General features: G+C 39.1%; 1 protein-coding gene and 1 long non-coding RNA gene across 2 annotated transcripts in view; both read right to left on the minus strand.

Moving 5' to 3' along the window:
• Positions 1–25,484, minus strand: part of tiam2a (TIAM Rac1 associated GEF 2a) — a 358,836-nt gene that overhangs the window by 289,202 nt on the left and 44,150 nt on the right. The gene's annotated exons all lie outside the window — the stretch shown is intronic.
• LOC125484104 lies at positions 12,031–24,666 on the minus strand. Its single transcript, XR_007262955.1, has 4 exons — positions 24,588–24,666; positions 14,500–14,700; positions 12,953–13,051; positions 12,031–12,542 (listed from the first exon to the last, which is right to left on the minus strand). It is a non-coding gene; the product is annotated as an uncharacterized LOC125484104 (long non-coding RNA).

Raw genomic sequence — 25,484 nt, forward strand, 5'->3', positions numbered from 1 at the left:
ACAATATCCAGGCGTGGGCTGACAAGCAACAAGCAACATTTGCTGCACACAAAATGCCAGGAAAAGGCCATCTCCAGTGATGGACAGACAGACAAACAGACAAACAACTGCAACTTGACATTCAAAAGGTCTTACCATCACTGAACCCCCAGCCATCAACACCCTCAAGGTTATCATTGACCAGAAACTCAACTGGGCTCACCACAAAGAGTTTCCAGTAGCTACAAGAGCAGGTGAGAGGCTAGGAATACTGAAGCGAGTAACTCACCTCCTGACTGCCCAAAGCCTCTCTAACATCTGCAACACAGAAGTGAGGACTGTGATAGAATACTCCCCATTTGCTTGGATAAGTGCAGTTCCAACAACACTCAAGAAGCTTGACACCATCTAGAACAAAGCAGCCTGGTTGGTTGGCACCACATCCAAACATCCACTCCCTCCATCATTGACACTTCGTAGTAGCAGCATGTAACACAGCAAACTTTTTTCTAACTGACACCAATCAGATTAGAAGCGTGCCAGCTAACAAAATATTCTAGATAATCAAGAGGTACGCATAACTGCAGTAAACCCTAAACAAGCAAAGCTTCAAGACATCCCTCCAAGAAATCAATGTAAAAACACAGTAAATAATAAATGTGTATACACCCAGCATTACATCACTTATATTTTATTTACAGCATAAATACTCAAACTTCATAGTAGATCGCAGTATTCAAGGTATATAATTTTTACCAAGGGCCCTGGGTAATAAGGTTCCAGTTAAAATAAAGTTTGCTGTATCTACAAGAAGCACTGCAGAAACTCACCTTTCAAATTCACAATCACTTCCATCTAGAAGGACAAGTGCAGCAGATACAAAGGAACACCAACACCTTCAGGTTCTTCTCCTAGCTACTCACCATCCTGACTTGGATATATATTACTCTTTCAATATTGCTGGGTGAAAAGGCTGGAATTCCTTCCTTAAGGGTATTGTGACTGTGCCCACAGCAAATGGCTGCAGTGGTTCAAGAAAGCAGCTCACCACCACCACCACCTTCTCAAGGGCAGCTAGGGATGGGCAAAAATGCTGGCCAGCCAACAACAACCGCCACGTTCCTTAAATGAATAAGTAAAGAAAACTAATTACAGATTTCTATCACTGAACATAACCTGATGAGAATGAAATTCAGTCATTCCAATTGAATGAGACACCGCCCCAACTCCAAACTACTGGAGAGTCACTATTGATATCTCACCCAGCCCAAGCTGCCTTCTCTTCACTACCAGCTGCCCATAGAACTAAAACACTACAGATATGACAACAACTTTGGTCCCAATATCAAGCCAAAAGAAGTTTCTCACTTTCCTCAAAAAAAGGTACATACTGCATTTCAATATTATACATAGTGGCACAAAATTCTGCACACATTACTTTCAACAGATGGCAACAAAGATTTTAATGGGCTTAAATTCAAGAGTGACATTTCATTTCAATCAATAAATTTTGAAGTTGAGTATTTAAACTTGCACTATTATTCATGACTGTGGCAATAAAATCCAGGAAAATACTAACTTGCTCTAAACTAGATTGGGAAAGGGAGGGCTCAATTTTTTTTAAAAATTAATTCAGAGAGGGCATTAGCTAACAGTTATTATAACCAGGTGAGAAGTGGTAGAATGTCCTCGCCCTCATTTTGGTTAATCACAATATTTTTTTAAAAATCAAAATGTTAACTAACCTAATAAATGCTTAACTGCTGTGACGACAAAGATAACACAAACAGATTATCTTGCAAGTTTTTTTTGAAATAGTGTTTGATGGTCTTTGTGATTTTCTGTACGTTAGCACATGCTACCAACAACACTATACTTGGTTCTTGTTGAGTTAGACACCTGGAAGCATATTACCAACTATGTACACTAACATGACATCTCAGAACAACATACACAGTCTAAGTTTATAGAGTACTATTAAATTTTACTGTATGGTTGACTGGATGACTAGTGACCAACTAGTAAGCTGACTATGAACTGGGATGTGGCAAGAAAGATGGGTTCCTTCTACACTACAGCATTACGCATTAGGTTATCAGGCTGTCTTCATGGTATAGTCCTTTCTGAGTTCTGTGCAATAATACAAGAATATTAATTATACTTAACACCTAATCTTTATAAAAACCTTTGACATGTGAGTTAAAGAGATTCTCTCTCTCTCTCACATATATGTAAGATACAAAAGGTAGGGAAGATTAAATTAAGGGCCAAAAAAAAAGGAAAGTCAATCACATATGGAACCATTGACTGGTGCACTGGCATCAATGGTCAGAATTTTCTTGTGAATCACAGAAAATAATGTAAAAAAGCAAAGCAGAAACAACACATTGGTATTTCATTGCTGAAAAATGCAAACATCTATAATTAAGACTGTACTTGGGAATGTAGTAAATTTAAGCTGTGGTTAATTAGTGAATTAATAAAATGATTTAAATCTGAAATTGTGTCAGCCACGGGTGACCGAAGAACAAACACTATCTACAGCTTTTATCTATAAAGAGCTTTATTAACACTTTGTTGTAAAATCCCTTGTGTTTCCTGCTGAGACAACTGGGTTCTTTATTCTTCCATCTAGCCAGGAGACTGGGATAAAATCTTGAATGTAGATCTTTATATTTAATGTTGCATATTGGCACCTGCTGTTTAAGAGTAGCAGATTGTTCAGGGGGAATAAAGTTTTTTTTCCCCGTGCTGTATTGTGCTCTCTTGCAAAACAGCAAGACGGTAACAGAATTTAATTATTTTCATTTACTTCCACATTCAAAACCAAGTCTGGTATACTGAAAGCTAGAGGAAATGCAAATATGTTCATTAAACCTTGAATCAATTCAGGGATTAAGTAGTTTTAGTCTCTATAAACAGTTTTCAGAGAATTAGAAGTACATCAATTGCTTATAGGTAAGGATAGTCGTACAAGACTGAATGGCACTGAAATGGCTCCTGCTTATCAAGTCACTTAATCCATACCTTTGATCATTAAATAAGCCTTGCAAAAATGTCTCTACAGAATTATCCATTACTCTGTATTTTCTATCACTCACACCCACTCCAGGCAACAGCACCATCAGCCACCATATTCTAGAGTCTCTTTTCTTTTATTAGGTCATAGACTCAGGGATATACAACACAGAAATAGACCTTTCGATCCAACTCGTCCATTCTGACCAGATATCCTAAATCAATCTAGTCCCATTTGCCAGCATTTGGTCCAAATCCCTCTAAACCATTCCTATTCATATACCCATCCAGATGCCTTTTGAAAGATATAATTGTGCCAGCCTCCCTCACTTCCTCTGACAGCTCATTCCATACATGCACCACCCTCTGCATGAACAAGTTGCCGCTTAGGTCCCTTTTATATCTTTCTCCTCTCAACTTAAACCTATGCCCTCTAGTTTTGGACTCCCCCACCCCAGGGAAGAGACCTTGTCTATTTATCCTATCCATGCCCCTCATGATTAATGCCAACTTTTTAATTGCGTCAATTTCCTGAGGCTGCAGAACTGTCCTGCCCTTAAGTCCAGTCAAATTGGGAAATATATCCCCCCACAGATGGCGCTAGATTCAAAGTCACATCTGAGAAAGGTAAAATCAGCAATGTAGAAGGTAGTTAACCTCTGCAGTGAGATTTACTTGAAGTCAGCAATGACCTACCCTTTCACCAGTCACCTCAAAATCTGAACAATTTTAAAGCGACTTTGTGGATATTCTTGAATCTGCCATTTCAAAATCTCTTTAGAAAAGACAGTAGGCACTCTCACACCTGAAGGCATATCTACATATACATAATTCTACCAAGACTATTTTCCTACAATCCATAAAATCCTACAATGTGGAAGCAGGCCATTCGGCCCATCAAATTCACACCAATCCACGAGCCCTGACAAAGGGGTTTGGCCCGAAACATGGACTTTCTTGCTCCTCGGATGCTGTCTGACTTGCTGTGCTTTTCCAGCACCACATTTATTGACTCCACCCCCTATCCTAGCCCTGCATTTCCCACCCTAGACACTAAGGGCAATTTAGCATAGCCAATCCACCTAACCTGCACATCTTTGGACTGTGGTGGGAAACCGGAGCACCTGGAGGAAAGCCCTGCAGACACAAGGAGAACATGTAAACTCCATACAGAGGCTGGAATCAAACCTGGGTCATTGGTGCTGAGAGCCAGGGGCACTAGCCACTCAGCCACCATGCCACCCCTTTCTCAAAGCGGTCCATGTCAATATCAACACACAATCTGTACATCCATATTTGGGTCAGATAGGTTTGTGTAGTTAAGCAGCTAGGTTTCACTTTAACTGCGTAAAAAGTACTTCAAAATGTTGGAGATCTAAAATATAGACAAAGTTTTGGAGAAACTCAGCAGGTTTGGCAGCATCTGTAGAGAGAAAAACAAAGCTACCATTTCAATATGACTCTGAAACTGAGTGAACTTGGAAGTGCTATTATGCTATTGATAAATGGGAGGAGCAAGTGAATTAGACGGTGAGGGTATCCAGAGCAAAAACTAAAGGGTGATAACAGCAGAAGAGAGATTAGAGTGGCAAAATAGGTGCTAATGGCAGATGTAAATAATTAAAAATAGGTTGGCTTTGCTGGAAGTAAACTCCTACAAATGAGACACTTCGAAGGTAACCAAAACAGAGGACAGGTGTTCATATTATGTTGAACTCAGTGCGGAGTCCTGAATGCCATAAAGTGCCTAAGTGGAAAAGGAGGTGCTGTTCCTCCATCTTACCTTGATCTCTGATGGAGCACTGCAGCAGGCCTAGGGCATTTCTGCCAAGATAGCACATCAAAATGCCAAGTAACTGAAAGGTCAGGATAATTCTTTCAGATCGACCAAGGTGATCTCCAAGCCAGTCATCCAGTCTGCATTTGGTCTAGTTTCAGTTACATGGTGGAAACCGCATTGTAGGTGGCGAATACAGCAAACTAGATTGAAAGAAGTACAGTAAAATGCTACTTTGAGATTGTATGGAGTCCTTGAACCGTGAGAAGTGAGGAGTTAAAACGGCAAGTATTACACCTTCTCTTGTGGCATGGAAAAGTGCCATGAGGAGGGGAAAATAAGTGTTAGGAGTGGACCAAGATATTGGAGAAAACAGTCCTTGCACAATTGCTGATAATAGAGTATTAGGGGAGATGTATTTGATGGTGGCATCCTGCTGGAGGTGGTAGAAATGGCATAAGATGATTGTGTAAAGGTTGATGGGACAGACAGTGAGGACACGGGGAACTTTTGTTAGTCTGGGAAGGAAGAGGCACATGATATAGGACAAACATCAGTCACGATCGAATGGTGGAGCAGACTCAATGGGCCGAGTGGTCTAATTCGGCTCCTTTTTTTAAATGGTCTTATGGACCTAGCTGAAGGCCCCAATCACTGTGGGAAGGAATCACTGGATGAGGAGATAGGAGGGGCATCCCTGTGGATGGTGGCATCATTAGATCAGATGCAACAAAAATGCAGAAACAGCATATTTAAAGCAAACTTTTAGTACAAACAAAATGAACTTTTCTGAACTAGATTTTTTTTGGCCTGTACAAGTATTTAAGATTACTGGAGGTAACAGGCAAAAATCTAAATGTAAAAGCCATATTTATTTTTCTGTATAGTTGATTATGGATTGAAATGAATAAAGGATTGTTTTACAAACTAAGGATTGTGGAAGGGATTGCTGCACTTCAAAAAGCAAGCTACTAAAACTTAAAGTGCTGTTTACATTGCTGTTTGCTCAACCACTGCAGGAAATTTGGTTGCAGTACCTGGGCACCAGCACATGTACAAAGTACAATTTGGCCAGCAAGTAGCTCTTGGTCTGTGGCAGCTGTTGATCATCTTGTGGGAGGTAGTGCCCTTTTCTCTGCAGTTTAAAAAAAAGGCTAAAGCCTGAAGAAAGCCAATTTATCCCCCTCACCAGTTACTGTAAACTGTGTCAGAGACTGTGTGTGTGAACTAGTCACTCTGCGCCTCCTGCAAGCAACTGAAAGCATGCAGAGGACAGATCGAGGAGCAGCAGATCCAAGCCAGCCAAAGGACCTTCTCAAATGAACATTGTGGAAAAGAACCATTCAACTGTGTTCCCAGTCTTTTCCCTCCAACCAAAACACCATTTTTTGCCTGTCTGCATGTGCAAGAGGAATTTTATAAGGTGGTTAGAATTTTTACTGGTAGAGTTATATATCAATAGTTCATAATGTTTACCTATAGCTAAAATCTATTTATTTGTAACATGTAGGAACAATTATTCAGTAGAGAAACATGACCCAACTTGGGTCTACAAATGTGTAAATTGGAGGAATTTTTCACAATTCTGTAACACCTTCAACTTTTGTGACAACCCCAGAAATAGCAGGGCTTCATTTCCAGCATGTTACCCCTGCATGGTGACATGACAAGAAAAAGTGTTTTGAATTAATCACGCAGATCATGAAAGAGATATTACATTGTCTTGACAATGAAGCATGTACTCAACCAAACAAAACCTTTCATCAATGCAACAGTTTCTTTCCTTATGGCCTCTGGGGCGTTAAGCACATTCTGATAGCAACATGCAAAATCCCCATGTTACAATAAAAAGAAACTGAGCTAAAATTGCCACCAATTAAAATGTCACTACTAATACTAAGTCAGTACAATGATTAGGAGACCTTCATTCTTATTTTCTATGCTGGAGAGAAACTAGTTCTCTGGACTACAATCCTTTTATTTAGATGTACTGTGGCATCAAAATTCTTTTAGAATTTTAATTCCTCCTGACAGCTGATCATTGCTCAGATCATAAAAATATTTGAAACAAGATTTTTTCAAAAATCTTCAACAGTAGCACTTTGTACAATTTTGTTACAATATTTGTACATCACAACATTGCATTACATTAATTTCATAAAGTTAATTGATAACTCTGTACCCGAGACACAAGCCTGGAATTATTTATATGGCAAGGTCTTGCCCCCAACTAATCGATAAAAGGAAGGAGAAAAATAAGTCAGAATAGCAGGCCACACACTGGGTCAGCCACTGCTCACCTCCCATACAAAGTTACAGAGCAGCATTGACAGGCCTAAGAACAAGCACCATTCTCATCTCGGTATTTGGGGGGTGAAGGCGGGAAAGAAAGAATGAAAAGAAATTATTGCAGGTGACATGCCAGTACTTTATTGCTCCTGTCAAATCAAGAATAATTCTTTCGCCTGCAGTTAATTTCTATCTGTATCTTCAACGATTTATATACAAATACAAGACAAATCCATCCAGGTTCTTTTTGATGTTATCATAATCCTCTTGCACTGACATTATTTATCCACTTCAACAGCTTTCTCTTAATGCGGAGTGGTCTCTCTCTCTCTCTGCAACACTATCAACTATGTCAGTATTGATAGGAGTTGCACATGGTAAACTTGCATAATCCCCACCATAGCACACACCAGAGGAATTGCCTAGGAAATTGAATTTTCTGCTGGTCAATTCCTCCATGCCCCAAACACTGGAGATTTTGGAAGGTTCTACCAAAATTAAGAGAACAGTTGCTCAGTCCAACTCCTAAGCAGCTATTTAACAGACCCCATACTTATCTCACCAACACTCTAGCACCCCCCCACCCATCCATGAACCCATCACTCTATCCTGCTTTGCATCTGATAACTTGATATCCTGCTAGAGCTAACACCACAATCCCCACTGCCAAACCCAATGACACCTTCCTCCCTGCCAAAGCCAAGCATACAGACTCCCAAACCAGAGCCAAACAACCAGGTCCTCCGCTTCTGTTTTCAGACCAAAACTGCACCGCCTCACCCCACCTCGCTGGCAGATCCTGGTCAACTCCCCATTGGACTAGGCCAGATCTAATAGCAACTTGTGCTGACCTCCAGACCCAGCAACTCTTCTCCCTTGCCCTCCCCTGCAGGACTCATCCTATCTGTGCACCCAACCCCTCTCACCAGACCCAATTCCCTAAACTCTATGGCATCCTACCCTCCTAGCACCCCACTTCTAATCATTGGCATCTAACACCTGGCACCTTACTCTTCCCTAGCTGCCACCTTGCTTACCTGGTACTCTACCAACCTGGTCAACAACCACCCTTACCCATCTAGCACCTTCCTCTCCCAGCAGCTGAACATCACACTTACCTCATGTACTTATGGTTGACAGCAGCAGTCAACCAGGCAGTCAGAACATTTACATTTCAGAATGTGACAGCTGATTGCTGTGAAAAATGGCAACCTTCCTTCCTCTGACAATTCTATGCTATGAAAGTGTCAGAAATGGAAACAACTCCATATTTCTGAATGAAGTCTCCTATCAAGAATGTAAGCTCCTTTATTCCTAAAATGGAAAAAGGCCGGAGTTGCAATCTGCATCAAATGGCATCGCCTCAGGAAAATATGGCCCAACATTCCTCCATTTCAGCTACTTTTAGGAACTGCTGTAATGAGGCATGTGTATGTCAATTGTCTCACAACAATTGTTTGCGCCATATTTCAAAAAACAAACTGTTCAATCATTATTAAATTTAACCACTTAGGTTTAAATAGAGAACAAAATGACTCGGTAATATCAAAACAAACTTCTATGCAGATTTGTTTTTCGGGCTTGTGCCTTATCCAGCATCACATTACTCGATGAGGAGATGAAAGAAGATAGCCCAAAAGGTGCTGACACTTTAGAATCTTGACATGGTGGAAGTTTCTTTACTGAGAGATGGAGGGCCTTCTCCAGGGAAGGCCTATTGGATCCAATGTAATCAGCAATTGGTGAGGCCATTGGCAAACCTTCACCTGGAATTAAGGCATCATGGGCATAAGTCCAGGGAGAGCTGCTGGCCAATCAGAAGCCAGCAGCACCACAAGGGAGGCTGTGGCTATTACCAGCAGAGCAACCAGGATCTTGTAAGACTTGGAAGTAATGTAACTATGGGGTGGGCAGTTAAGAGGCTCTGGGGTTTGTCGTGGTGGTGGTGGTTTAAGGACTGTTGGCTTTCAGCAGACAATCCATGCCTTCTGCCCACACCCTCAAATGGCAATTTCTTTTGATCAACAAAACCTCCCTCCTTGAGGGGGCAAACTGCCTACGAACTTTCACCTGTCAGGCACACCAAACGGCAACAGGCCCACCTGCAGCCGAGTGTATCCAGTGGCACTGGATCAAGATCCTTACACAGCAGCAGGGCAGGGGAAGTCTGTGACCTTTGGAATTTCTTGTCCCAAAAAAAAAAAAAAAAAAATCAATTCCAGCAGAATGGAGAAAGCAATGGGGTTTGGCACCCCAGCAAATTCAGTCCCTTTCCCACCTCCAAACTGACCACTTGCAGAAGCAAAAGGTTCCACCCATGTGTTCTTTCTTTCTTTCCGTAGATGTAGACTGATTTGTATACAATGTGTAGCTTTTCTTGTGCTTCGTTGAATATTTAGATTCTTCTCTACACAAGAGGAACATACAAAAATTCAATGTACGATATGATATCAAAGTAAAAATGCTTTCAAATGGCTTCAATTTGCTTTATAAAAATGACAATTTCTTAAAAAGCAACAATTTACCTATTACACACATCAGCAAATTACAGCCCATTTGAGCTTCTAATCTGGTCTACTGTTCCATCAGGAAAAATCACACAAAATGTACAGTGGATGCAGTGCAAATCTACTGCGCATTCTCAACTGTCTTGGAGTTGAGAAAATAAATGCGAGATCTTGGGAGCATCAGGGAAGTACTTCAACCTGAAATGAGGTGTTGGCCTAGTGGCGATGTACTGGACAAGTCAACAACGGTTCAAACGGCAGCATAGTAAGTGAACTTTAAATTCATTTTTAAGGAAAGAAATCTAATATACACTGCTACTCAGTAATAGGTAATCATGACAGCTCTCGATCATTGTAAAAACTAAGCTGGCTCACTAATGTTCCGAGGGAAGAAACTCTATCTTCCGTACCTGGTCTGGCCTACATGTCATTCCAGGTCCATAATGATCTTATTGACTCTTAACTGCCAACTGAAATAGCTGATCAAGTGGGCCTATTAAGGATGGGCAACAAATGCTGCCTTGCCAGCAACACTCATGAAAGAATTGAAGTTAACCAATGATATGGGCTGGACGTGGGCTTTTCTTCCAGTGTGCATGCAACTAAGTTAAAATAGTCAAGCACACATGACTAAGCAATAAAGGCAGGAAAAGGTGTATATTCAATATTTATTAGATTACATAGTTTTGATTTCATTTTTGATTTTGTAAGTATGCATACCACACGGTCAAAACTTTCATGATTTTTCCATAAGTGGTATTAAAATCCAAATCAGCTCTCATAATTTTGTTTCTTGATTTTTTTCATTTCCTCACCGGAGGTGTTGATTCTTACTGAGGTCTGAGGCAGTAGTGCAGGCAATCCAGGATTTCACTCTAGGACTTTCAGATCTATATTAACATACTGATACACTGAAGACAGTCTTCGTCCACTAGAATTTCACATCTATGATCTATTAAAAGTCTTGCGTCTATGTGCACAGCCTGTCAACCTCTTATATTATAAATTCCTATAACCACATTTATAGGGAGAAGGGGAGGTTGAACTTCAGTGGGTAGGGTGACAAGAAAAGCCGTCCTTGTTCTCTTTAGAAACAGTCAAGGTAGATTTAATAGAGATGAAAGGTAAAAAAAAAAGAAACAACTGTGGTGAGGCTTCCAGCACATGCAGTAATTTTCTTTTATTACAACACAGATTTAAAACAATTGGCAAAATAATCCATGAATAACAGATTTGTAAACCAGCAAACAAAAAAAAAAAAAAACTTGATCTACAATTCTGGTGGATGAGATTGAAATATCTCAGTAAAAATACTGCTACAACCTTACTTTAACATTAAGAGGGGCATCTCAGTGATTAGTTGTCAATGCACGTCAAAAGTAAGTTGTAAAAGTAGCTTCTATTCCTGCTAGAGATATACCTAACTTTTGGATTTTTAAGAAGTAGGATGATGACTGTAACAGAAAATAAAAAGAGGGTGTGGTTTTAGGTTTTGTGTTTTTAGAGAATTTTTTTAAAAAAAAAAAGGAAAGTCTTCTTAAAGATTTAGAATAAAGTGCTTGGCAGCACCTACAAGTTGTGATGTCTTTTGGTCTCTCTTTCTCACCTATTTTCCCCCCATGTGGTTCTCAACACTGGATTATAGATCACAGTAAAGTATGTTGTCAAGCCAAAAACAAAATATTCTGGACGCTGGCAGTCCGAAAAGAAAAATCAAAAATGCTAGAAGGATTCACCAAGTCAGATATCACCTGTGAAGACAAAAACATGTGACATTGCACTTTGCTTTTGCAAAGAGGGTGACCAACTGCATCATTCACATTAAGCCAAGAGGGAGTGAAAGAGAGGGTACATTTGGGTTCATTATTGTATGTATTACATTGCTAGTTTTGGAATAATGATCATAATCAAGTATATTTATTTGTAATAAAATCTTCATTAAAATAGTTTAATCCTCAAGCGTATTTGACCACACCCCTATACAATTTCTAACACCAGGTGTGGTCATCAGGCTGAAAAACATACTTTCATTGCTTCCACAATTGACACCCAGCCCAGCACTATAATATTTGGGGCAATCAACTAGATTGGGAAAACACATTTTACACAGATAGTGTGAACATCCAGCAAATCACGTGAAGATATTACATTTGCCTCCATGTGCAATTCTTCTATCCTAAATCAAGAATACGTCCATGGACACTGCCTATCTGAAAAATAAGCCACTTATTAAAGCGCCTGTCTGCACTAAGTTTATCCATCCACTCAAACAGAAGTGGGAGCCAACTTTTGTAAAGTGACGATGGCCTCCTTCTCAAAAAGGTACAATGACCAAATTACACAAACTCAAGCTCAAATGCTGCTTTATTTGATACAATAGATAAACCTCAACCAAAACAAAAAACATTTATACAAAGATGATAATCATAAAATCGAGAGTTACAAGAACTTCATCTGATGTGCATGTTAAGTAATACAAACCTAATTGTTCTCTTGGTCAAGAATTCAAGTTGGAAGAATTAACAGTATATTGATGTCATAAAACTCCAGGGAATCATTATACATGAAACATCCACATGCAAGGCAACACTGGGAACTAATTTAAATATACATTGGCCGTAGACTTCACACAGAAGCACATCTGAAAATTACAAATCATATCATACACTTTTCACAAAGTTAATGGATGGAAAAACCATAAACAGCACACCAGCAATTCACTACATACTGGCAATGGCAAAGAAACTGCTTCCCTTGTTTCAACATGCAGACAACTGACGAGATCAAGCAACAATATAAAAGTTGCTTGTTATTTCCTTAGGAACGTGTGTGTCTCACACTCACGCACACATACACACACACTTTATACAAAGTATGGCAGGCATGCGAAAGAGGTGATTCAATAAAACTACAATTGGAACAAATTCCAGGGGCGTTTCAAACGACAATCCAATTTCATAGCAGGAATTGTTCTAAAAGCCAAGGAACATGAAACAATGTGATGTGAAACAATGTGATGATCTTCACCCTACTTATACAATTATCAAGTTGGATTACATATTATAAATCAGTATATCATGAAACTTCTTTTGTGAACTGAACAATTGTAATAAATCTCTTCTATTTTAATAAGGTTACTGAACATTCTTAAACTATCACAAGCTGGAACAGTTCAATATTGAAACTAGGTTAAGTTGGAAGGGCACGAGTCTACCAATGCCAAATTACCCATCTGTGTAGTATTTTAGTTACAAGCAAAATTAAGCATTTTCAGAATATGCAACCTGTAATAAATTTAAAACAGCAACAGCTAAATATAGACAGATGGCATTGAAACATCTGTAAAGCAGTTTAAAGAGCATTCAAAAAGAAGAATACCTACTTCTGCATCAAAAGTTGCTCACACCAACATCTCATCTCCCCTTGGTGTTTTAATGTATTCAGTGGCTAGGCACTTCATAAAACAGTTCCAACTCCAGCCCTGCTTTCACAAAGCAAAAGTGAATGTGCTCCATTGTATTAATAAACATCACTTAATTGACTTCCCTGGCCAAATTCATTGTTCACAGAAAACATTCTTGACATGTTAGGAATCTGTTAAAGAGTACATGGGTTTGCCAACCTTATGGAAATCATGCAAAAATGCACACAACAAACTTTACAAAGCAACACAAATGAAATAAGGTAATTACCTGAAAAATCCAATATAGGCACATTAAGCTAACAGTACAACTTTTAATTTGCTTTCAACAAGTTACTGCCAACACACTGGAAAAAGTAGGGTGGAACTCTATCCTCCTCCCTAAAATGCTTGTGTGTTGCCAAATCCGTGTGTAGTCAATTGATAGGACAGCCAGCTACACACTTGCTGCCTGGTCAGGTGTCTGAACTGCAGCACAGCATGCTAACTAATAACTCATGCACTCCTGGTAGGGAAGGAGGCAGGAGGGGTCATCTCTATCTAGACCAGCTCAAAGTATGAAGAACGCTGGTGTATTTATTGTATAATTGAAAAGTATTGCAGCTATACCCTACCCACAAGCAATCCAACTAATGTCTGACCCACCTATTGATAAAGCAATGTACTCAAATCAGTGAGATAATCATAGCACACAGCTGCTTGGCATTTGCCATAAAACAGCAGCATTCAGCAACTACAGTTAAGACAAGAGATGCAAATGCTCTGTAGTGGTGCAAATTACAAAAGCAGTCTTCACAAGAGAGGAAAAATTGAGAATTAAAAATAAAAATGGGGTATTTTGTGGCTGCAGATTTCATGCACTTGCCTTGCGCTTTAGTGAACAATTAGTCAATGGCCAATTAAAATGTCATTAGCAGAGACTAGCAGGTGCTTGCCAGTAAAGTGAGTCAACAGCTTTGCCTTAATGAACAAAAATAGAAAAGACAAATTTCTGCTTGGCTTAAAGCAAACAAAAAAGTGACATGCATTCACAAATTTTTGCGCTAATTTAAACACCCTTCAGCGTATCAGGGGGGAATAAGTACCATACTGCCCTAATCAGTTTAAAGCAAAGAAATCATTCATGTCATTTACACTCTGATGGGAATTTACATAAATTAAGGGCATTTTTCCAAAGTGAAAATGAAGTACAATAAAGCAGAACACAAGCTGTATAAAAGCTTTTAAAATTTGCTTAATGGCCAAAGATAACATATTACAAACTGGAATAAGCAAGTTTATATGTATATCCCAATCATATTACTACGTCAGTGCATTTGGAATCAACCTAATTAAAGCTGTCCTTTGTATGTAGCATATGAATTGTGTCAGGTGCAAAGAGTGAAAGCCTTTGCAGTAAACAAATGATTAGCAAATACATTCACCGAGCCTTCAAGAACATACATGTTAATCACTGATAAACGAAGGAACTACAGAATAAGATGAAAACAATTTATTTCAGTGTTGACCTTGTATTATGTTTGTAGCTCATTGGAACCATAAATAGAACATGAGGCAGACTAAGGGTAAACTTGAATAAGGAATATTTTATTGTGCGTCCTCACAACTCCAGAGTCAGGTTTAAACTGCCTCTCCAAGCTCCAGCCTCCGGCTCATCTGATCCACTCTCTTAAAAAGGGGTAGTGCACACCTGACCACATAGAGCACACCTTGAATACACAGAAACAAATACAAACTAATTAATACGTATAATTCCGTATATTCTATGCACCGATTCCAGTACCCATCCACACAGAATTGAATTAGCTGATACCAAATTCAGAATCTGTATTTATCTAACTTAAAAAGCTCCACAATTAAAGTGCTCATTTTAATAGTCCAAATATCCACTGGAAAGAAATACAACTATTGTTCTCAGTTATAGAGATAGTAGGAACTGCAGATGCTGGAGAACCTGAGATAATAAGGTGTAGAGCTGGATAAACACAGCAGGCCAAGCAGCAGAGGAGCAGGAAAGCTGACGTTTTGGGCCTAGACCCTGTTCTCTGTAACTTTTTAAATGGTGTCTGAAAAACTCATTTCTATTTTCTGCTCACATGAATGGTATATTAGTTTTTGAAAGGCGATCTGCATCTCCCACATCAGGCCCCTAAAGTCATTGCAAACGCTTCAACTGAAGGAAATTACCTCATGAAGGAATTCCAGGGCAAGTTTAAATGAATACATTTCCTGAAACAATTACATTTGCCGGACCATTATGCAAAGAACAACTCCACTCAAATTTGACTGCTAGTTGAAACCTGGGCAAGCAAAACAAAAAGTTCAAGGACAATTAAGATAATCATAAATGAATGTCAGAGTATTGTCATCTTTTGCCACAAGAGAAGTTTGATGCTGTAGTCTTAATCATTGAACCCTGTAATATTCAATTGCTGTAACATCAAAAAGGTGACTTTAAAAATATTGTGACTTGGACACGATGAATGTTTTCCAGTAGTTTTGCCAGTTATCTGGAACTTATTGTTTTAATCCATTTGCTTAAAAGCCACCATCTGATGTGGACAACATCTGATTTGTATTCTGCTAGAGGCCGGTTTGTAGTATGAATTCACACACATAACAAGGCACTAATCATATTCATGCCTGAGGGGCAAGGGGGCAAGAAAGAAAATGAACTTGCATATGCCATACAATAGTCTTTTATGTTTTGCCAGTATCCTTTTTTTTGAAATGCTCGCTCTACTGCCCCACAACCTCTGATGCTACTCATGCAGAATCTAAAACACAAGTTAGCTAATATTTTCTCAGTCATCTTCCAGGCTTCAGATTTGAGTCCAGGACACAAATGCTTTTCCTGTAACTACAATTCACAAGGTCATGTTCCACAAAATACTGAACTTTTCTTTCAATCAAGTCAAAAAAATTGGACAGTTGGTCATTCGGCATTTCTCTGACTTTATCACCACTCAAGAACTTGGGCAGAAACTATGCAGAAATTGTGATGAACAGTGAGTAGATTTTTTTGTCTTTATCTTGAATAGTTCCACCTACTTTCCTAATAAATGGCAGGTTAACATAGAATTATTAGGTAGCTCTATCATCCACTGATTTCTTACACAAATAGATGATTTATTACTTCATAATTGTAGTTCTTCATTTCTTTGTATCAAAAGCTATCACAATCCATTTAAAATGCATTGGTTTTACTCGAAAATGAGCCTACAACAATTCTGATGAACATGCATGAAAGTTTTTCATGTTTTGATTCATTTTCAAATTTCAGCCATTGATTTTTGTTTCTTATGTGTACTATCACATGCAATGTTTCATTTGAGTTGAAATAGAATACGCAGCAGCAGTTGGACAGGGATAGGGATGGTGGTAGGAACAATGCCAAAAAGCATTTTCAATATTCTTAATACTTTAAACATTTAAAATTTTAAACATACTTTCAAAGAGAAAAGCCGAATGACCAGCCTAAAACATTGGTATCAACTTTCGAGAGCTGTTGTGTGCGCACATGTGGATCCTTTTCACTCGTTGCTTCCTAAAATTGCCTGTAGGTGTGAACAGCAGTGACTAAAATGAGTGCCTTATGCTCCCTATTCTGTGGCAATTAAAATTTGGCCATTTGAACAATAGGTTGGAACAGATGTCTGCCTGTTCACAAAATGACAACCTGGACAACAGTATTGTTTGAAAAACCTCACCTACAAAAGAAAACAGAGCGGGGAACAATTACAGACGCTTGACAAGTGGAATTCAAATCTCAGAAGAAACCTATGTCCCTACTGTTTACCAACACTACCTGCCTCTCAATGAAAATCTTGTTCCAGCGAAGTTCAATTAACAGTCTTCCTCCCCATTGGTGCGTTTATCCCAGGTTTGGTTGCAAGAGGTCTAATTATCCATGCATGTGGCTGATCTTAGCATATTTACCTAAACAAAGCACTCTGATGGGGTAGGGGTGCCCAGGAATGGTGAGGTTCTGCATTCACAGGATGCTCACAAGAGGCTACAGAGAGCTGGCCAAACTAAGGAGCCCAAGTTTGTTTTAATCTTCGTAGCCCAAAGCTTTGAGGATAATTGTGTGGTTTCAACTGCTGCCTAGGCTGGGATTAGCTGAGCGAATACAGACTGTAGATTGAAACCACAACTTTCAGTCTAAAATGATTCAGTCACGCAAGACCTTGGGCTGTCAAGGGAGTTTGAATGGTTCAATGTGAATAAGTAGTGCACTCAAATATAGCGCAGAAGTTCCACATTCATACAATGCCTTGGCTCAGTAACATTTTGAACAATGTTTAAAAGCAACAAATATTTTCATTTACGAAAATTCAGTTACATAATTTCAGTCCCCCCAGATCAATTGTTAGTGCCTCTTCAATATTCTTTTCATTCACCTCAAACTTTTCCTCTCAATCCAAACACAAAGGGAACAGAATCTCTGCAGGAGTTTATTACAAGCAGATGCAGGAAGGTCACAGTGAATCTCTGATCCCTGTATTGCAACACGAGGCTAAATGTGTAAATCTTTGAGAGAAAAATGCAATTAATCAGTTGTTAAACTATTTAGGATTAAGAAATTCCACATTACAGGATTAATTTTTAAATTTAGAGCTTCAAAACCGTAAATGCCAAAATAAAATCAAAACTAGAGTTTTACTAGACTATAACAGTGCTTAAAATCATTCATACATACAATGTTCCAGCTATAAATATTTTGCTGGATGTACGGAATGCTCTGTTAGAATACACCAGTATGGTAGTTTAAGATTATCCTAGCATCATAATATTCAAGTAACACAGTTATTGGGAAGCACGGGGAACCACAGATAATATCTGTCTTTCTCAGCTACAAAGCACCTTGATTTTTTATGGAACATTTTCAACTATCCAAATTCACCTGTAGAAACAGAAAAAGAAAGAAAAGGAAGGGGGAAAAGGGGATGGTGGGTAGGAGAAATCAAGGGTGCAAGGACCTCACATCCACCAGACAAAAAAAAAAGTGTTTTACCCACAAGTCATATTTTTTAAAATGCAGTCAACTGTTGTACTGTAGGAAACCAACTCTCAAACAAAGGTGCAATAATAACCAGATCATTTGATTGGTTGAGAAGGCGATCAAGTTTGGCAGGGGGAACCAGGGATAACTACACTTCGAAACACACATCCCCCACTTAAAGTGTCTTCTTACAGTGGGTTTTGTTTGAGCAGCTTGTAAATTAGGGAACTCATCTGAATGGTGCTGCCAGCCATGACCCCATGATCTTCATTTTCATTTTAACACAATTTCTGCACATGCGCCAAGGACCCTGCCTTACTTATACATGTTCAGTTTGCTTTTTAGAAAAAAATACTTTCTATCTCTTCTCTGGTTGAGCTCTCCCTTACCTCCTTGATCCCTCCTGCTCACCACTCCCATCACCTGACACTGCTGTTCCCACTCGCTCATTAATTCCTCTCCCAATTTCCTAATTTCAGTTCCAAATGGATTACCCACAATCCTGATACTGTGACTCTTGGTTCTAGACACCCCGAACAGGAAATTAACATTGTCCCTGCATCTAGTCTTTCCAACCCTGTTATACATTTCAATCAGACGCCCTCTTATTCTTCTAAACTCTAGTGGATACAGGCCTAGTTGAACTGATCTCTCATCAAAGAGCAATTCTGTCATCCCTGATGTCAGCCTAGGTGAACCTTTGCTACACTGCCTTTATGGCTAGCATGTCCTGTTCCGCAGGGAGACCAAAACTGCACACAATACTCCAGCTGTGGTTTCACCAAGGCCCTGCACAACTGCAGTAAGACATCTCAACTTCCGAACTCAAATCCACTTGCAATGAAGGTCAGTATACCATCTGCCTTCCTCATTGCTCATTGCATCTGTCTGTCCATTTTCATTGGCCAGTATGCAAGGATACCTTAATACACTTACATTTCCCTACACAGCAAACTTTGTTTGAACCAGCACTCTCAAACCAGCAAAAATTATATACCTCAAGTATCAGAAGTTTACTGTATTATCATGATCTCTGCGGTGCCCAAGTAGTCAGCTGAGGATGAGAAAGTAAGAAGGTTCTCTGCTGGTAAGTTTTATTCAAGGCAGAATTATGTTATTATTTAAGTGACTTATGCTGTAGAAAACATTTAACGGTGATGTACATACCCCTGCATTATGTTTCTATTACTTACTGTGTTTTTACATTGATTATGCACACCTTTTGATCAACCGGAATATTTGTTGAACCGGCACACTCCTGGTCCCATGGGTGCCTTAATAAAAATTTTGCTATACATCACCATTAAATAATGCTGTTTTTCACCCACCCAGCTTTGCGCCAACTCTCAATCCCACCCAGCTTTGCAACATCAGAAAACTTGGAAATGTTGCATTCCCTTATGCAGGTCATTTTTCTTAAAAAAGAATCCCTAAATGTGGAAGCAGGCCATTTGGCCGAAGAGTCCACATAAACCCCACGACGAGCATTCCATCCAGAGCCACCATATCCCTATAACCCTGTATTTCCCACGGCCAATCCACCTAACCTGCACATCTTTGGAAATCTGAGCACCCGAAGGAAACCCACGCAGACAGTCGCCCGAGGATGGAATCAAACTTGGGTTCCTCGTGCTGTGAGGCAGCAGCGCTAACCACTGAGCTACTTTATACATACTGAGAATAGTTAGGGCCCAAGCACGTATCCTTTAGAGGAGGTGTATTATCACCAGAGTATTAATCTGGAGACCTAGATAATGTCTGGAAACATGGGTTGAAGTACTGCCACGGCAGATAATGGAATTTGAATTCAATAAAAATCTGGACTTAAAAATCTAATGATGATCATGGAACCCTGTCTGGTTCACCAATATCCTTTATGGAAGGAAACCACCATACTTACCTGGTCCGCCTACATGTGACTCAACACCCACAGCAATGTGGTTGACTCATAACTGCCCTCTGGGCAATTAAGGCTGGGCAATGAATGCTCAGCTAGCTAGTGATGCCCACCATCCTGTGATGGAATTTTAAAAAAAAAACAGCCTGCAGTTGGAAAGAGATCCATTTATTCCCACTCTGTTTCCTGTCTATCAATCATTACTCAATCCACGCTAACATATTACGCACATCCCACGTGCTCTAATTTGGCCCGGTAACCTCATTAAAGGCCTCCAGAGAAGCCAAATATATCACATCCACTGGTTCTCCTTAATCTACTACTTAAATTGAGTCATGGCGTCATACAGCACAGAAACAGACCCTTCAGTCCAACCAATCCATGCCGAACATAATTCCAAACTAAACTAGTCTCACCTGCCTGCACTTGGCCCATATCGCTCCAAACCATTCATGTACTTACGTGTTGTAACTGCGCCTACATCCACCACTTCCTCGGGAAGTTCATTCCACGCACTGACCACCCTCAGTGTGTCAAACAAAAAAAATTGCACCCCCATGTCTTTTTTAAAGCTGTCTCCACTCATCTTAAAAATAAGCCCCTAGTCTTAAAATCCCTCATCAGAGGGACAAGACATCTACCATTAACATCATCTTTACCCCTCATGATTTTATAAATCCCTATCGGGTCACCTCTCCTACGCTCCTGTGAGAAAAGTCCCAGCCTATCCAGCCTCTTTATAAACCAAAACTTCCATACCCAATCCTCAAAAATCTTTAGTAAATTCATCATTTGTCTTTCATAAACCCATGTTGGTTTGGTCCAATCCTTTTAATGCTTTCCAAGTGTTCTGTTATCACATCTTTTATAAGAGACTTTAGCATGTCCCCACTACTGATATTAAACTCACTGGTCTGTAATTCCATTTTTTTCTCTCTCTTCCTTTTTAAATATCATAGAAATCATAGAATCCCTACAGTTCGAAACAGGCCCTTCGGCCCAACAAGTCCACACCGACCCTCACAGCATCCCACCCAGACCCATCCCCCTACAACCCACCTAATCTACACATCCCTGGACACTACAGGCAATTTAGCATGGCCAATCCACCTAGCCTGCACATCTTTGGACTGTGGGAGGAAACCGAAGCACCCGGAGGAAACCCACGCAGACACAGGGAGAAAGTGCAAACTCCCCATAGACAGTCGCCCAAGCATGGAATTGAACCCAGGTAACTGGCATTATGAGGCAGCAGTCCTAACCACTGGGCCACCGTGCCGCCCTGGTTACTGTCATGTGGTTAAATTTGTCAACCTCCGATCTGTAGGAACTGCTCCAGAGTCTATAGATTTTGAAGATGACCACCAATACATCCAATATTATCAGGTCAATTTCCTTTGTTACTCTGGGATGTAGGTTATGAGACCCTGGTGATTTGTTAGCCTTTAATCCCATTAGTTTCTCTAGTATTATTTTCTTACTAATACTTTTTAATACTTACTAATACATGTTATTCCTCATAATAATTTCACCAGCTTCTGCCAATGAGACATCTACATTTGTCTGTTTTAACCTTTTTCTTTTTGTGTATCTACAGAAGTTTTAATGTTCACTGCAATTTTACTTGTACACTCTTTCCCCTCGATTCAACACTTTGTCCACTTTTTGTGGAATTCTAAAATGCTACAAATCTTCAGGTATAAAATTGCTAAAGAAATTTGCAAGCAAGTCTCCACTTTGGATCTATCACTACTCTATATGGTAAGCCATGGCTGAGCCACCTTTCCTCTTTCATTTTGTGCCAGACAGTAATGAATAATTGCTCAAATTCATCCACACATTCTTTAAATATTAACTATTGCCTATCCACCACTAAGCTATTTAGTAAGGTTTCCCAATCCATCCTTGCCAATTCGTGCCTTATACGCTCAGTTCCCTTTATTTAGATTCAGGGCTTACAGTTTTAGATTTGTATACATCACTCTCCATCGAAATAAAGAATTCTATCATATTACAACTGCTGTACCCCTTGGGATCTGACACAAGATTATTAATGAATCTTTTCTCATAGCACAGTACCCATCTCACAGTACCCACCTGGTCTCTGATTGGTTCTGGTATTGATCTAAGAAACCAATATGTACACACTCCATAAAATCCTTTTCCAAAATATTAATGCCAGCTTGCTTAGTAATTTACATATAAATTGGGCAGTCACCCATTTACAGTTATACCCTTACTGTATCTGATTTCTTGTTTAATACCATCGCTTACATCTTCACTACAGTTTGGGAGGCTATAGCAACCCTCAAGGAACACCCAAGGGGCAGAAAATGTTATTTTTGTTTTTCCTTATTAATGGTTCCCCTTTCCCGAATCCATCATTCCTTACACTTGCCACTACCTTCTCCCAATCCCCTTGCTTGCTACTTCCCTCATGTATGCAGTATGTTTGGATTTTCAGAAAGCATCAGTAAAGTACCTCACAATTCTATCAATCTCAATGTTTAATGCTAAACATGAATATTGCTTGGTTCACTTGATGAAAGAAACTCAAGAAATCACTGCTTTCAGAATGCTATCTGAAAGATGTTACTTCCAGAGTATCTTTCAGTTTATCCATCAGTCAGAATTTGCTGCAACAGGACAGTGACAGAATGACCAATATTCACGTTTACCATTGAGCTTGGAATAGAATCAAGCTTCTGAATATGGGAATTAAATTCTTCCAATATGGAATTTTGTGTCAGCATCTCTTTAAAGATTTAGATGTTTTGGGTGCCATCTTTCTTTAGCACAGATATAAAAGAACTGCACCATTTTGCGGCCATCCACAACAGTTAATACCATACATTCCATCTCATCCAGCTCGCTGTTAAATTGCTCTTGTATGTGAACATTGGGATTGATGGAATTGAGAGGTAACTTATTAATGCTTTCTGAAAATCCAAACATAGTTCATACACTGATATACACATTTCCACCCGACTAGTTAAACCTCAAATAATGCCAACAAAATGATCAAACATGTTTCCTTTAGCAAATTTGTGTTGATTGTGCTTAAAAATATTCTGATCCAAGTTTCCCACTATTCCATCCCTAATAGAGCTAGGGATTTCTATTGACAGCAAGTTTACTTGCTTGTAGTTTTTAAAATTCACTTTTTTTCTTAATTGCGATCTATGCCGAGAATGAAAGGCAGGTAACCTCACAACCTTTAAAGAGTCAGAAGTCACATGACACCAGGTTATATCCAACCGGTTTATTTGAAATCAGAAGCTTTCAGCGCACTGCTTCTTCATCAGGTGAAGTCCACTTTACTGACAAAGGAGCAGCGCTTCTGATTTCAAACAAACCTGCTGGACTATAACCTGGTGTCGTGTGACTTCTGACTTTGTCCATCCAGTCCAACACCAGCACCTCCACATCATAACCTTTAAAAAGGTACTTGGGTGAGCACTTGAAATGTCATAACATTCAAGTAATGGGCCCAGTGCTGGAAAGTGAGATGAGCATAGATTCAGTATTGCAGTACAATACAGACTTGATGGACTAAATGAATTCTTCTGTACCTGTATAATTCTATTTTCAATTCTACAGAATTCTTTTAAATCAGAAGAGATATCCACCATCTTTGCAGCTCTCTCTTTGAAAGAGCTAGGATATAGGCCACCAAGTCCAGGGAATTTGCCAAATTTAGCCCCATTACTTTCTCCACTTTTCTTTTTGAAAAACTAGATCAATAAAGTTTTTCCATTTTCCTTTATATCCTTGGTTTGCCATTAGTTCCTGAATCTTTTTTAATGGCTTCTCCCATGAAATCAGATAAAGAATATTTAAACCACTTTTTAAATGTATCATCTTTAACTGCCCCAAAACTTTTCCCCATAGGATTTTTATTACAAAAAAAAGGAATAGATAGCTGTTGTGCATTAACTATTTAAATGTTTGCCTTGCTTATCTCATATCTTTTAATCCAGATTCATAATCTACATAAACCAACCTCCCCCTATAATTGCAGTTTGCGGCAATCAGCTTTAAGACCTTAGCAAAATTACTCTTAAACTCGAAGTTGTATTTTACAGACTTGCCCAAAGGCTGCTTTACTACAAGGTTATGAATTTACCATGTCTCATTGCACAATGGTAAAACTAAAATAGACTGTTGACTTCTCAGCTTACTGATCTAGAAAACCACCTTGAATACACTCCATAAATTCACAATTACCACACGTTTAGTTTTCCCAGTGCATTGGAAGATTAAAGTTCCCACGTGGCTGTATTGTCCTTAGTATATGCACCTTTAATTTCCTGATTTATGCTTTACCTGACAGGGTAACTGCTATTAGGGAACCTACAAACTAAGTTCAGAAGCATCTTTTCACATTACTTGGTCTTAGCTCCACCCAATCTACATCTTGGTTTTCCGAGTTAGCATCTTCTTTCCACTGTTTCTATCCAGTCCTTTATAATCGGGGCTAATCCTTTTGCTATTTTTTTTCAATCCCTTCTAAAAGGGAATTTTCCAGGAATATTTTGCTCCCAGAATCAGTAACTTTGCAATGACCTCTCTGGAATGGCTATTAAATTTTTAATTGTGCTCCTAATGTGACTATTTCTTGGTAAAATCGTATGGAATTAAACCTTAATAGAGGAAGTAGTCTTACGAAAAAAGATGATTAGAAAGCAACTTACCTATGTAAAGAAGACATTGTTAGGTCAGTTCTGTAACTATGACCTGTGATTCCTCATGAGCTTTCTCCATAAATTCAGAATCTTGTATTCGACGGTTGACAATACTTGTAACATTCAGAAGCTAAAATTTTCAAAATTAATTTTACCAAATCACAGAATTAAATCTGCAGCATCATTAACAAGTGGTCTTGGGTTTCCAGTTTGAGCTTAAGCACAAACATGCTAAAAACAGGGCGAGATTAATGCACTTCTCAACAAATCCTGTACTTGGTTACAGCTACTAAGCAATAAAAGTAATAGGTATACCACTACAACTATATTTATGATCAGTGCAATATTCATTTTTTCCCCCTCAAAAAACCCAACGTTGAAGCTTTTCAATTTAAAAGTTCCGGAAAAGTGCCTGTGTTCACTAATTAGAATCTGAAGACTCAAAGCCTATGTTATCTACCATATTATTCTGGTAATCTTGCCTTTAAGCAGTTACAACATAGCTACAAACTGGATGGCTCTTTAAAACCACTAAAGCAGTAATGCTGAGACATCATATAACCCAGCAAATCAATGTAACCGCTGGAGATTGTCAAAAGAACTTATAAATAAATATGACATTTTTTCTTTCAAAGGAATATTTTTCATCAATAACAAATATCACATGCTGGCTAAACAGTGTTTAATGGTCTAGTGTGTAGTGTATTTATCAGATATTATGTTTCTGATTTCAGGCAAAACACTTCTACTTCAGGGTAAGGATGAGAGGCAGCAAGCCAATGAGACTACAATTAAGTAGTAAGAATTAGTGACTAGCTCCCATTTTCAAGGGAGGCAAGACATCCACTTGTGAGCTATTGGAGAATTGGAAAATTATGTGGTATGGAGGAAAACAAAGTGCCATCT

This window comes from Rhincodon typus, chromosome 9, assembly GCF_021869965.1.
Source record: "Rhincodon typus isolate 14 chromosome 9, sRhiTyp1.1, whole genome shotgun sequence".
NCBI classification, from domain to species: domain Eukaryota; kingdom Metazoa; phylum Chordata; class Chondrichthyes; order Orectolobiformes; family Rhincodontidae; genus Rhincodon; species Rhincodon typus.